The sequence below is a fragment of the Cupressus sempervirens genome, chromosome 7 (genome assembly GCF_028749045.1).
Source record: "Cupressus sempervirens isolate cs-2001-9-10 chromosome 7, ASM2874904v1, whole genome shotgun sequence".
Lineage (NCBI taxonomy): Eukaryota > Viridiplantae > Streptophyta > Pinopsida > Cupressales > Cupressaceae > Cupressus > Cupressus sempervirens.
This window is the reverse complement of record NC_143124.1, coordinates 470,310,930-470,316,929: the sequence shown is the minus strand read 5'-3', so window position 1 is coordinate 470,316,929 and position 6,000 is coordinate 470,310,930.

Below are 6,000 nucleotides of genomic sequence, written 5' to 3'. Positions count from 1 at the left end.
CCATGTTATTTTATTAGAAGTGTTGGGATGTTGTTAGTTTTGATCTCTTAATGGCTATAGAGAAATCTAGTAAGAAAGGATATATTCTTAAAAAATTTAACAGAATGAACTTCACTTTGATCCCTAAGTCCAAATCACCTTAAACATTTGTATACTTTAGGCCCATTTCATTATGCAATTCCATATATAAGATCATAACTAAAGCTATCCATCTCAAGATCAAATCCCCAATCCCTAGATTAGGCTCTCCTTAGCAAGGAGGTTTTGTTCCTAGTAAGGATACATCTCATGGGGCTTTAGTTTCTTTGGAAGTCCTACATACTATTTCAATTGTAATAAAATAATTTGCACAATAGAAGAAATAATATAAAATATTACATAAATACTTGATAATAACTAAGAGTAATAGGTCACTTCAAGGGGGCAACCTCCAAATATTTCCAATGAGAACACACTTCTCAATATTATCTTTAAATAAGTCTCACAACCTCCTATATATACCTAATTATGCTTAGGTTTAATAGACACAACCCTACATATCACCTAGGCCAACCTACCTACCTAAATAATAATATAAGAATGATAACATGACTCAATTAAGGATTAAGATAGCCACAAGTTGACTATTCATAACTATATATACACCAATATTAAGGACATAACATGCCTCATCTCTTAAAAGAAGCATTATCCTCAATGCTAACCAAGTGTGAATTCTTTGGAATGAACTCCTCATCCTCCCGTGTGGCCTCTTCAACTGGTAATTTCTTCCATTGGATGAGATACTGAGTGAGAGTTCTATTCCTTAGCTTCTTCATGTGTGTTTGAAGAATACACTTTGGTTCCAAAATTATTCTTCCTTCTTCATCAAGCTTTGGTAATACTATTTGAGTAGGAATGTTCTCCCCAATTACATTCTTCAAACAAGAAACATGAAAAACTAGATGTATCTTGTTGTTGGTGGATATAAACCAATATTAATGGTGTAGCACACCCCTCTCTTAAAAGAAGCATTGTCCTCAATGCTAACCAAGTGTGGATTATTTTGAATGAACTCCTCAACCTCCCATGTGGCCTCTTCAAGTAGTAAGTTCTTGCATTGGATGAGATACTGAGTGAGGGTTCTATTCATTAGCTTTTTTGTGTGTGTCTAAAGAATGCACTATGGTTCCAAAATTATTCTTCCTTCTACATCAAGCTTTGGTAGTACTATTTGAGTAGGAATATTTTTCCCAATTACCTTGTTCAAACAAGAAACATGGAAAACTAGATGTATCTTGTTGTTTGTGGAAACTCAAGCTTGTAGGTAATACTACCAATATTTTGCATGATTTGGTATGGTCCATAATATCTTGGAGACAACTTATTATGATTTTTTTGTTGCTTCATTAAGATTTTTTTATAAGGTTGTAATCTCAACAAGACCCAATCCCCAACTTCAAAATTCCTTTTTCTATGATGTTGGTCCATTTGTTGTTTCATTAAATTTTGTGTCATAGATAAATTCTCCTTGAGTCCTGAAAGTGCCTATTGTTGATGAAGCAAGTGGTCCTCTACTACCTGAACTCTTGGTGACACCTTTGATGATGATGTGATGGAAGGAGGATGATATCCATAAGGTGCCAAAAATGGAGACATTTTTTATGAGCTATAAAAAGAAGCATTGTACACCATTCTACAAGAAGTAGCCAATCTACCCATTCATATTATTTTTTTGAATTGAAACAACGCAGATATCCTTCCAAACATCTATTAACAACCTTAGTTTGCCCATCTGATTGAGGATGGTATGAAGAACTATGAGCCAATTGAGTACCCAAACATGAGAATACATCTTTCCAAAAGTGACAAGTAAAGATGGGATCACAATCACTAACAACAACCTTAGGTGTAAAATATAGCTTTTGGATATTCTTCAAGAAAACTTTTGACACTATACTTGTTGTAAAAGGATGTGATAATGTAATGAAATTTGCATATTTAGTGAGATGATCAACTACTACCATGATGACATTATAACCTTTAGATTTGGGAAACCCTATGATGAAGTCCATAGATACCTCTTCCCAATATTGGATAGGAATAGATAAAGGATACAAGAGACCTAGTGTCTTAATTATTTCCCCCTTATTTCTTTGACAAACCAAACATTCAGCCATAATGTTTTGAACATGACCTTTTAGCCCTTCCAAAAAAATCTTGCTTGACCTGATAATATGTCTTCAAAAGTCCAAAATGACCACCAATTGGGAACTCATGTAGTTCTTTAAGAATCTTGTGTTTAAGAGCGGAATTATTGCAAAGATACAAGCTCTCTTTATACCAAAGAATATCCCCCTTTAAACAAAACCTATCTAAACTACTAGGGTCACTTTTTATTAGCTAGATGAGATTACTTATTGCAACATCATTTTGCCACTCTTCTTTGGCTTCTACCACCCAATTTTCTTGTAATATTGAAAGGGCACACTATAAGGTTTCATCTTTTTCATCCTTCCTAGAAAGTGCATCGGCCACAATATTTTCCTTCCCTTTCTTATATACAATTTAAAAGTCATATCCCAACATCTTAGTGACCCATTTTTTGTTGCTCTTCAGAAGATAGTCTTTGTTCCAAAAAAAATTTTAGGCTATCATGATCTATCTTAACCTTGAAGTGTCGATCCATCAAATAAGGGCTCCATTTTCTAATTGCATGAAGGATTTCTAGCATTTCCTTCTCATAAATATGTTTGAGTTGAATTTTACCTTTTAATTGATGACTCTCAAAATAAATTGGTTGACCTTCTTGCATGAGAACTACTCCTATCCAATTTCTAGAAGCATCACATTCAACAATGAATTCCTTGGTGAAGTCTAGAGTGGCAAGTACTAGAGTTGTACACATATCCTTCTTTAATTTCTCAAATGCTACATTGGCAGATTCATTCCAATGAAAATAATCCTTCTTCAATAGAGTGGTAAGGGGTGCTACTATATGACCATAATTCTTCACAAATCTTCTATAGTACCCTATCAATCCCAAAGAACCCCTCAACTTCTTAATGGTTTTTGGAATAGGTCATTCCATGATAGCCTTAGGTTTGTTAGGTTCCACCTTTACTCCTTCATTTAAAACTATGTGTCCCAAATACTCCACCTCCTTAAGACCAAAAGCACACTTGGCTGATCTTTGAGTAATTGTAATACTTTGTCTACATGGTGCAAATGTTCTTCCCAAGTCTTGCTATAAATCAATATATCATCAAAAACACTGGCTCAACCTTTCTCAAGAACTTTTTATAAATGGAATTCATCAAACTTTGGAATGTAGATGGTACATTGGTAAGACCGAATGGCATCACCAAAATTTTTTGATGTCCCTCATAAGTTTGAAATGTAGTCTTACAAATATCTTCCTCCTTAATCTGAATTTGGTGATAACTCGATATATGATCTAACTTGGTAAAATACATAGCTCCATTTAATGCATCTAGAAGATCATTGATGACTGAAATAGGAAACTTATCTTTAATGGTATACTTTTTATGAACTCTATAATCTAGATACATGCACCAAGTTTCATCCGTCTTACGCACCATCACAATAGGTGAGGAGTAAGAACTTTGGCTATGCTTGATAATTCTTGCCTCTAGCATTTTCTCAACATTTTTTTCTATCTCAATTTTTTGTATGTGTGGGTACCTATAAGGCCTGATGTTTGGTGGTTGGATCCCTGGAACTAATTATATGGCATGCTCACAATCCCTCTTAGGAGGAAATCCTTTAGGAATATCTCCAAGAATTATTGAGTGATGATCAATTATTGCTTATAAATCTAGATGAGTAAGAGTATTAGATTGAGATACTTCTAATGAACATAGCTAGGCCACAAATCCATCTACTCCTTTCTTAAGAAACTTTTTCATTTGATAAGAGCTTACCATTTGTGGAGATTTTGCCTTCAATCCCCTTAGCTCCACTACCTTTCCTTTTGATTGAAATCACATGAATAGTTCTTATAATTTCATCTTAATTATTCCCAATGTAGTAAGCCATTGTACTAGCAAAATAATATCTGTCATACCCAAGGATATTGCATACATTGGAGTATCAAGTTGATAATCTCTCATGGATAATTTGATGCTACAACACTTCCATGAACAACTAACTATACCCATATTTGCAATCAAAACCTGACACTCTGGGGCTAGATATATAAAACAATTTAGAAGAGTTTTCAACTTTTTGTTGATGAAATTATGAGTACTACCTAAGTCGATCAACATTTTTACTTTTTGCTTCTTTAAGAAACCCACTACCTTTAGAGTTTGTGGTGCACTGAAACCTAAAAGTGCATGACAAGAAATGTTTGGTTGAGAATCATGTGATTCCTCACCTAACTCCTTGTCCTCCTCTGATACGAGCTCATCATCTTCTTCCTCACTTGGACCTTCAATATAGAACAATTTCTTTTTACTACATTTATGTCCTTGACTATATTTCCTATCACAATTGAAACACAATCCTTTTGCTCTTTTCTCCTCAATTTATTATGGAGTCAAACTAGTAGGTTGAGGAAAATAAGGTGTTGAATAACCTTTTTCTCTTGTCACATTAGCCCCTTAATTTCTAGGAATCAAGAACTTCTCCTTCACCCTCTGTGACAATATAAAAGACTCATTTACTAAGCTAGGACTAAACATGTGTACCTCATGTTAAATGTGATCCATGAGACCACCTAAGAATAAATCATTCAAGTTCTCCTCTGTAATTGTATCCACTCTTAATGATAGATTTTGAAATTTTTTAATATAATCCTTAAGTTATCCTCTTTGTTGAAGCTTAGCAAGTTGGCTAAAGATATTTCTGTCACACTATTGCTATATTGTGCTTGGAGTTCTTCTATAAAAATTGACCATGTACGGTGAGACCCTTTTTCCTCCTATGAGTACAAAGCCAATGATACCAAATGAATTGATCTAGTTCTAGATATAAGGAAGCCATCATGACCTTTTGTCCATATGGGGTTTGATGTACCTCAAAAAATTCTCCATTTGATTTATCCATGTTATAGGATCCTTTCCATCAAAATTGTGCATATCCACCTTTGGAAAAAAATTCCTAGATCCTATAGGAGTATTAAAATTTGTGTCATTATTAGTCAACTTGAAGGTTTCACCTTGATTGCTTAACAACTCCTTCATTCTTTCATTCATATAGGTGATTAACATGCTTTGTATATCTAATATATCTACTTTTAGGTCACACATATCCCTCTTAACCTCTTCCTTAAATTTACTTATTTCCCCATTAGGATTACTATCCTCTGTTGTTTCCCAATCTTGATCAGAAGATTTCCCTAGTGTGGTAACATTCTTTTTGCCTCTCTTTGGAGGCCCTGTCATGATGGAAACCAATATATTTGAAATAAGTCACACAGATGAAATATAAATTCTTTGATTTTTTAATTTATTTTTTTACTTTAGCTTACCATGGCCAAGATACCCATACTCAAGAAAAAGCCAAAAAATTGGTAAATTTGTTGCCTTGAATGAGAATTTTCTTAATTTTGTAATAAGTTAGTTATTTTTTCTTCAATTTCTCCAAGCTTTGAAATTTAGGCTCATCTACTATGTATTCAAAAACCTAATACAAGTTATACTCCAATTCAGTAGGATGTGAGAGCTATGCAAATCTCAATAAATTATGTAGAAATAGTAATTGTGTAATAATTTGCTCAAATTTGGTCCAATTCCTCTAAATTTTGAAGTATATATTTTGTAATATAGTCTTCAAAAGCCTTTTAAAAGTCTTTGAAAATTTTGATAAAATCTTAAAGTTATGCTCTTTCCAAAATTGCCCCAATGTTAAGAAAAAATCTTGCCTCTATGGTGCCAAGATCATGCTCTGATACCACTTGTAATGAAATAACTTGCACAATAGAAGAAATAATATCAAATATTATCTAAATAGTTGATAATAATTGAGAGTAATAGGCCACTTTGAGGGGAAAACCTC